Here is a 9,807-nt window from a genome sequence, read left to right as displayed (position 1 = left end):
AGTCGGTATAAGTTGTGGTAAAATTGTGCAATAAAAGTTCACTTAACAACCCACATTTGTCTCCTTCCTGATGTGCAGATGTTGAAATGATTGAATGCGTAACCTTGCATATAATAGTTACGGCACACACTGACCCGCGGCTTAATCCTCCTGGAAAATTAAAGGCATTAAGCGCATATTAAGAAGTATGTAGCATTCCAGCATAAAGGTCATATATCAATAATTTACTGAAGCTTGAATAATTCCATCCTATCCTCTCCGCAGAGACCTCAGCAGGGAGTATTGTTAGTTCCGCATCATATGGTCCTGAGCAACTGGAGACATTTTATAGTTACATTGTATTAATATAATTAAAATAAGTGAATTAAAATCATTCCCTTAAAGGGAACCTGTCACCGGGATTTTGTGTATAGAGCTGAGGATATGGGTTGCTAGATGGCCGCTAAATACAGAAGTCCCCATAGCTCTGTGTGCTTTTATTGTGTAAAAAAAAAACGTTTTGATACATATGCAAATTACCCTGAGATGAGTCCTGTACGTGAAATGAGTCAGGGACAGGACTCATCTCAGGTTAATTTGCATATGTATCAAATCGTTTTTTTTACACAATAAAAGCACACAGAGCTATGGGGACTGGGTATTGCGGATGTGCTAGCGGCCATCTAGCAACCCATGTCCTCAGCCCTATACCCAAAATCCCGGTGACAGGTTCCCTTTAAAGGACATCTGTCGACAGATTTGTACCTATGAAACTGGCTGACCTGTTACATGTGCACTTGGCAGCTGAAGACATCTGTGTTGGTCCCATGTTCATATGTGCCTGTATTGCTGAGAAAAATGATCTTTATATGCAAATGACCCTTTAAGAGCAACGAGGGCGTTGCAGTTACACCTAGAGGCAACTGCTTCCCCTTCTGCACTTTGACAGGACCAGGTGTGATGATGTTTACACTTCCTGGACTGTCAATCAAAGTGCAGAGGGCGTGTCAGTTGCAGAGAGAGCGGAGCCTCTAGGTGTAATGGCTATGCTACCGTTGCTCCTAGAGGCTCATTTACATATATTAAAACTTCATTTTTCTCAGCAAACCTGGCACATATGAACATGGGACCAACACAGATGCCTTCAGATGCCAAGCGCACATCTAACAGGTCAGCCAGTTTCATAGGTACAAATCTGCTGATAGATGCCCTTTAATAAACAGATGGAGAAATGATAGGGTTCATCAGGTCATCAGTATCTGATCGGTGGGGGTCTGACACCCAGGACCCCTGCCAGTCAGATGCTGATGACCTATCCCAAAGATAGATCATCAGTAAGAAAAAGGCAAACAACCCCTTTAATTAAAACTGCTACTAAGGGAAAAATGCTCTTAGCAACCAATCAGATTCAGGCCTCTGAGAAATGAGAGCTGGAATCTGATTGGTTGCTATGGGCAATGGCTCCATTTTTGCTTTGCACCAGTTCTGCTAAATCTCCGCCACCCTGAGCTTTTTGTAGCTTCTTATACTGAAATTTTTGTGTGTCAATCAAGCTGATTTCAGAAGAACCAGTCAAAAATCTCACGTCTTTGAGGACATGAGGAGATCATGGAATATTGAAGTTGCCTTACAGGAGAAGCCTGAATGTGACATGCACACCAATGACATTTTTTTGGTTTACTTTGGTACACTGCCCGGTGGAAGCTTCTACCCAGCAGTATATTTGGTGACGTCACTGCCTCTGATGGGCCAGCTTTAGCGCGTGACGAATATCGCACCTTGCATCCCCGCCTGACGTCAACTACGCCGAGGTCACGTGGTATGGTTTCGTCACTGGTTAGAAAAAAACATGACGTTACGCCCTCCCTGGGAGTACGTAAGGTCAGCTTACACAGAAACCTCCTGTCCACACAGGCACAGGGATGCACAGGGGAGTGAGAGATGGTGGTCCACGCTACCTCCGGTGTGACTCCACACTCACTCACAACCCTGACAAGCTGAGAGGGCCTTTTCACTGCCCTAGTGAAACAGCGCCCTGCCAGCTGGGTAGACTGCCACCAGTTCCTTGTTAGATATAAGCCCGGTCTGCTAGCGGGATTATATCGGGTCAGAAACCAACATGCAGTAGCGTATAACTATGCCGAAACATGGACGTGGGGATTCGTGATCGAGATACAAGAACAGCGCAAGATTAAATTATATATTTAATTGCCTTAAGGGCTCACTAGAAATAACACTATATAGACAAAGAAGATATACAGTGGTCAGATGTGCAAATACAGATGAGTAGTCCTTTGTGTTATGATGATGAATTCTTGGTTGCTATAGTCCTTAGCTGTAGTCACATGGGGGCAATGATGTCAGCAGATCCAGGTCTCCCCAAACACATTACACGATGTGGCCCCCTTCAGAGAAAGACCCTGGCCTCTGGCCTGCATGGGCCTTTCCACCTGTAGTCGGCCACGCCCCTCCCCCAGGGAGGGTAACCAGTGACAAAACCGTACCATGTGAGCTCGACATAGTTTAGGGTTGCCACCTTTCCCAACAAAAAATACCGGGCAAGTTAAGCCACACCCCAAAGGGGGTGTGGTTGTGGGGGCGTGGCTTAACACGGGGTGTGAAGTCGCTGTCATACTGTGGCTCCCCAGGAATATTAAAGCCCCCATTAGCGCCCCCAGTAATAGTAATGCACCCAGTAATAGTAATGCCCCCTCAGTAATAGTAATGCCCCCATTAGTGTGCCCCAGTAAAAGTAATGGCCCTTTTAGTGCCCCCCAGTAAGAATAATGCCCCCATTAGTGCCACCCATTAAGAATAATGCCCCATTAGTGACCCCCAGTTAGAGTAATGTGGCCCTCATCCCCCGGGAACCGTCACTCGGGGCCGGCACACTGACTGTAGAGTGTTGTGTGAGAGTCCGGCAGCTTTCCTGGGCCCGGTAACGGAGACTGGGGGAGAGGGGAGGTGTCGTGATAGGAAAGGAGCGCAGCAGAAGAGCCGGGGACGGGAGGAGCGCAGGCCCGCGGCTCGTCTCATTGTTATCCGGCCTGATCTGGGAGTGAGAGCGGCTCAGTCCCGGCGCGGCCGCCATGCTGTGGGGTGAGGGTTTACTGCTCTCCTTCAGCAGCGTCTTCGTGCTCCTGCTCCTGACCACCCGCAGCCCCCGGCTCTCTGGCTTCCAATCCATCCTGACCGGCGGCTTCGTCCTCTTCAGGTTCGAGCCGGTCCCGGAGTGCCGGCTGCTCACAGCTCGCCGTCACTCACTCACCGCCAGCTGTCAGGACCGTGAGCGAGCAAGTCAGACAGTCTGCACTGCAGTTTGAAATGAATCCTGTGTCCGGGTCTGAGAAAGGCTTGCAGCTGGACACAGGATTACAAACCCGGACTGTCCGGGTCAATCCCGTACGGATGGCAACCCTAACGTAGTTGATGTCAGGCGGGGCTGCGAAGTGCGGTATTCGTCACATATTCCCCTGTGTCCGGTGAGGCAATTTAGAATTACCCATTATGGATCATAGCTCCTCACCGGAAGATCACAGGGAGATGGTTCTGGCAGCACTGTATCCAGCTGGGTTTCGGCTACAAGTGGAGACCAAACATGGCGCTGTTATAAGGTTCCTACTGGGAGATCTCTGTATCTCCCCTTCCTTGCACCCAACCCCTAAACGACAACCAGGAGCATGTCTGCCTTGGTCCCAGGATTGCAGATATGTAACTGGTTTATTTCTGGGATGGACGGGCAATTCATAATCCCTTATGAACTCCCGGTTCCATGATGTCTGATGAATTCTTTTGTTCTGTTGACCAACTCAGCCAGAGGAGTTGAGTTGCCAGTGTGGCTGAGTGGGGTGTGAAAGATAAATATGTGGCCACCCTTTGAAGCAGGGCCCCCCTTGGAGTTTAATTTCTTCTGCCCACTCCTAGAGCAAATCGCCGGAATTAAATCAAAACTCCACATTCCTCACAGCGCTGCCCTAGCCGTTTTACACGTTAGGGCAACGCTAAAGCCCGCTCATTAGTGCCAGTGACGTCAATGGGCTCAATGCTGGCAGAAGCCTCTGCCTAGCAGTCCAGAGCCTGGTAAGTCACCAGATCTTCATAAAATGCCTTTGCCCTGCGTGAACATTAAATATTTTAGTGGGACTGCCTGGGTAAAAAAGTGGGTTCAGCTCTGATCCTGGACAATCCCTTTAATTTAGATCCCAGGCCAGACAATTGAATGGGTTTTCAAGGCTTTTAATATTGATGACCTCTGCTCAGGATAGGTCATCAATATCAGATTGGCGGGGTCCGACACCCAGCACCTCCGCCGATCAGCTGTATGAAGAGAAGGTGCACGTGTGCCGTCTCCTGTCCCTCTTCCTGCTCGCCGCTGCTATGTCTATGTTAAGCAGGAAGAGAGACACAGCGTGTGCCTTCTCATCACACAGCTGATCAGCGAGGATGCCGGTTGTCGGACCCCCACCGATCTGACATTGATGACCTATCCATCAATATTAAAAGCCTGGACAAGCCCTTTAAATTAAATCAAATCCCAGACCAGAGCCTTAAATTAATTCTGACACCAAACGGGGCCCCTTGCAGACCCTGTGCCAAATTCAGACATCTGAACCCCAAATCCACAAGAGAATTTAAACCAAGCCAGCCGCTATCCATCTGTATACCCTTTTCCAACTGTAAAGGAAGAGGGAAAAACCAGATGGTGTAGATTTTTACAATGGGTCCCTATCGGTTACGTATGCCATTAAACTATATGCTTGGGTCCATCAGGGACCATACCTACACTTTTTGTAATATACTTTTTTTCTAGTGAGTAATCCAAACCTTAAAAAGCAGTGCATAAAAGTGCCATAAAACAGTGGCAGGACTGTGCAGATATCTAGTGAAAGAAGTGGTAGCTCTCTACTGTTTGTTAAAGGAGTTCTCTGAAAATTTAGAAAATGAAAATACTTAAATATTACTTTATTGTAAATATATTCCAATATACCTTTCATTAATTGTAATGGCTTATTTTGTTTAGGGAGCAATCATTAGGAGAAACAAAATGGCCGCCGTCTTGTTAATACACACAAAACCTGTCCTAATCATACAGGAGGACATGAGCACTGAGGTAAAGAGCTGCCTCATCCTCCTCTCCTACTTGTCAGGGATTATGATCCTGAATACAGATTATAAGAATTTGAACTTAATCTCTGTGGGAATGGAGTTTATGAGGAGACATGAAGTACAGAGAAGACGGACAGGACAGACTGTGGTAATAGAGACTGCGTACAAGAGCTGCTCCTCATCAGCCACATCACCCCCACCCACATCATGCCTCCTCATGAACTCCATTTCTACAGAGATTTAGCTGAAGATAATATTAAACTGTATTTAGGATCATAGAAGAAGTTGAGGCAGCTCTTTAACTCACTGCTCTGAAGTAACTTGTCCTTCTGTGTGATTAGGACAGGTTTTGTGTGTACTAATAGGACAGCGGCCATTTTATTTCTCCTAATGATTGCTCCACAGACAAAACTAGCCATTATAACTAATGAAAGGTATTTGGGAATATATTTATAATAAAGTAATATTTAAGTATTTATATTTTTCCTAATTCCCGGAGAACCCCTTTAATGGTTGTGTCCACTTGTCTGTGGCACTACCAACATACTGTACCAGCATCGCAGTCATATGACCTGAATACTGCCACCATGGCAGCTGACCAGCTTTGGCACTGACATCTAGTTATAACTAACCTTGGCCATAGAGATGGTGGTCACTGCTGACAGGGCAATTGTTTTAGTTTAAAAAAAAAAACACATCCAGGGTGCAGGGATCCTCATTTTAGAGTTCTATGCTGTGCATTTGCCCCCCAAAAAGTGCCGATGTCACCCATTGAGTTGCATTACGACACTTTAAGCTATGGGAATACAGTATACATTTCTAATTCCTGCAACACCTCTATGCATCTGCAGCTGCAGTCCCTTCCTTGCCCGAGCCTATTGCAAAGCAGTGGCCATGAGGGAATGCAGTGTATCTATATAGATATGTTGCAGCACATCTTCTGGTCCTTCCATAATGCATTGCATGCATGCTCCATCTTCAGCCATGGACCAGAAATCATGAAACAATGTATGTTGCTGCAATATGCCTAGTTATTTTTGGCAAAAATGTCACCCATATAGCACAAAGTGTTAAATGTCATAAAGCTGGAGGGATTCCTTCCATTTTAAATAACTGCATCGTTTATTCCATTAGTCCCCTCCATGTAATTATTTACAATATGATGCTGTTCTGATTAAAGCCAGTCTGATTTTCCAATTTATTTTCTAATTGTTTCATGAACGTTTCATGATATATCTATTATTTGTTCTGCCAACTCGACTGTTTTAGGTAATTACCCACACGAATAAACCTGGGAATAATTTTACCATTTTAACATCTCATTATAACTCATAAAATAAATATGCACAAGTCAGGCCTGGACACCTTTGTTTGAAATCTGAATAAAAGGCCATGTGCCTATTTCCAGTGACATACCTTTCACTTCTAGGCGTCGGCATGTTTCATTTTCACATAGGGTGTGTCAACCAGTGACCAGCCAGTTGAGGAGGAGTGGTTTTTCTGCTTAATGCAACAGTTTGCACGACCTTTAGAAAAGCTTGTAGGTACTATTTTACATTTCTGGATTTCTGGGTATAACTTTTACCCTTGGGGATGCCATCTGGTATTTGGTAGCCCCACCATGACCAACGGTTGTTATTTCCATTCCCCAACTATAAGACATACTTGAAACCAGCGGCAACTACTCTTGGTTAGACTTCCTTATGATTAATGTCTCCGACCTCATTTCATGACTGATCTGCCTCTGTGGGATGTGCATTGTGCAATATTTTTGACAACCTGTATTCTTCACAAGTCATTAAAAACTTGACCCACTTCCATCTTATCAGCTTCTATGGATGGGAGCTAAACATTCAGAGTAACATTTATAATACCTATAAAATGCCCAAAACTTCATACATATACAGTCATGGCCGTAAATGTTGTCACCCCTGAAAATGTTCAAGAAAATGAAGTATTTCTCACAGAAAAGTATTGTAGTAACACATGTTTTGCTATACACATGTTTATTCCCTTTGTGTGTATTGGAACAAAACCAAAAAAGGGAGGAAAAAAAGCTAATTGGACATAATGTCACACCAAACTCCAAAAATGGACTGGACAAAATTATTGGCACCCTTAACTTAATATTTGGTTGCACACCCTTTGGAAAAAATAACTGAAATCCGTTGCTTCCTATAACCATCAATAAGCTTCTGACACCTCTCACCCGGAATTTTGGACCACTGTTCCTTAGCAAACTGCTCCAGGTCTCTCTTATTGGAAGGGAAGCAATTTTAAGATCTCTCCACAGGTGTTCAATAGGATTTAGATCTGGACTTATTGCTGGCCACTTCAGAACTCTCCAGCGCTTTGTTGCCATCAATTTCTGGGTGCTTTTTGACGTATGTTTGGGGTCATTGTCCTGCTGGAAGACCCAAGATCTCAAACGCAAACCCAGCTTTCTGACACTGGGCTCTACAGTGCGACCCAAAATCCGTTGGTAATCCTCAGATTTCATGATGCCTCGCACACAGGGGCGTAGCTAAAAGCTCATGGGCCCTGGTGCAAGAGTTCAGCTTGGGCCCCCGTCCCTCAGTGCTTGTTGGCAAGGGGCAGGGGAGCACATAGCCTTCCTGGTGCCTGAGGCAAACATTGAAAGGGCACCACCTCATGCCAAATTCTTAACCTAACCCCTTCCCTCCAGCCAGATGTATAAATTGACCAGTATGCACTTTCTATAATGCCAGTGTCTTATGTGGCACAAGGGTCTTTGGGCCCTCTCAGGCTCCTGGGCCCAGTAGCGACTGCTACCTCTGCACCCCCTATAGCTACGCCCCTGCTCGCACACATTCAAGGCACCCAGTGCCAGAGGCAGCAAAACAACCCCAAAACATAAATGAACCTCCATTATATTTCACTGTAGGTACTGTGTTCTTTTCTTAGCAGGCCTCATTCCGTTTTCGGTAAACAGTAGAATGATGTGCTTTACCAAAAAGGTACAAGACGTTTTCCCAGAAGGATTTTGGCTTACTCAAGTTCATTTTTGAAATTCATGACTCCAAGAAACCCACAAATTCCAACTTTCTACTCACTCCCGAAAATCCATAAGGGAGTAGACCCGTTGAAAGGAAGACCGATAGTATCTGGGGTGGACTCATTTTCTCAAAATACTAGCATCTATATTGATAGAGTCCTGAGACCCTTTGTCTCTGCGTTACCCTCTTACATTAGGCCAGCAAAGATGAAGAAGGTCACGGCACTCCAGAAGCAAATTCAATGTGTTTTAATCCACCAAATGTACAGCAGCAACGTTTCGACAACAGTCTTTTTCAAGCTACATACTTCTGGAGTGCCGTGACCTTCTTCATCTTTGCTGGTATATTGGGGGTCTCTGAGGCCGAGACCTGACGCCACGAGCACCGCCGCAGAGTCTCTTGAATGTTTTCAAGTAAGTGGTGCTGTCCTATTAGACATTTTTTGTTGCCTCTTACATTAGGGATACAACTGATTTGCTTTTGCGCATTCAGGATTCTTCTGTAGAGGAGAACACTTTCTTGGCCTCTATTGATGTCGAGGCCCTCTACAGCAGTATACCTCACGAATGGGGAATAAAGGCAGTGCATTCCTTCTTGGCAACTAGGGGCATTCAGTATAGAGCCCATAATTCTTTTATTTTATCTATCCTGAGATTTGTACTAACTGCCCCTGTGCACCAACTTATGCAAATTTGCTCCTGGGCTGGTGGGAGGACCAACTTGTGTTTAGTGACGTGGAAGAACCCTGGACCACCCACATCACCTTCTGGGGAAGGTATATTGATGATATATTTCTACTGTGGGATGGTCCAAAGGTTGCCTTTAGGTCATTTGTCACGTCACTTAATCACAATCCAATTGGATTGAGATTTACCTGTGAGATCAGCAACAGTGAAATCTCATTCCTGGATATTAAAATCTCTAAAAGGGATGGTGTGTTATGTACTGAGACTTTCAGGAAACCAACAGCTACTAATAGCCTCTTGCACTGGGGAAGTTTCCATCCAAACCCAGTCAAGAAAGGCATCCCAAAGGGCCAATACATTCGAATTAGAAGGAATTGCACTAGTACATCAACATTCGTGACACAATCAAGGGACTTAAGAGACAGGTTTCTGAGTAGAGGCTACCCGGATGAGACACTGAAAAAAGCTTTTAAACATTCCCTGGCCACAGAAAAAGGGTAAATTGCAGGATAAAGTCATAAGAGTGATCGGGACATTTGATAACTCCCATGAGATGATTTTTGAAATCCTTAGAAGACACTGGGGTATCCTACGGACTGATAGGAACCTCGTTGATGCACTCTCGCAAAAACCAGGGATTACCTTTAGGAGGGGGAGATCCATCAGCGATCATCTAGTACACAGTCTCTATACCACACCAAGAACTGAAGGAACATGGCTAGAAAGAAGACCGTTAGGAATGTTTAAGTGCAGTGGAAGTATAGCGTGTCCATACATTACTGTATCAAAAACATTTAGAAGTGTCTCAACGGGGAGAATCTTTGAAATGAGGGATTTCGGCAATTGTAGAAGTTGTGGAGTGGTGTATTTGATTACATGTCAGTGCCCCATGAATTATGTGGGCAAGACTAAGAGGCAATTGAGGAGGAGAGTGGGGGAGCATCTTGGAGATATCAAGCATGGACGAGATAAACCTGTAGCAAACCATGTCAATGAGTTTCATGGGGGAAATGCCAATT

This window comes from Bufo bufo, chromosome 1 (assembly GCF_905171765.1).
Source record: "Bufo bufo chromosome 1, aBufBuf1.1, whole genome shotgun sequence".
Classification (NCBI taxonomy): Eukaryota; Metazoa; Chordata; class Amphibia; order Anura; family Bufonidae; genus Bufo; species Bufo bufo.
Note: the sequence above shows the minus strand (reverse complement) of the source record.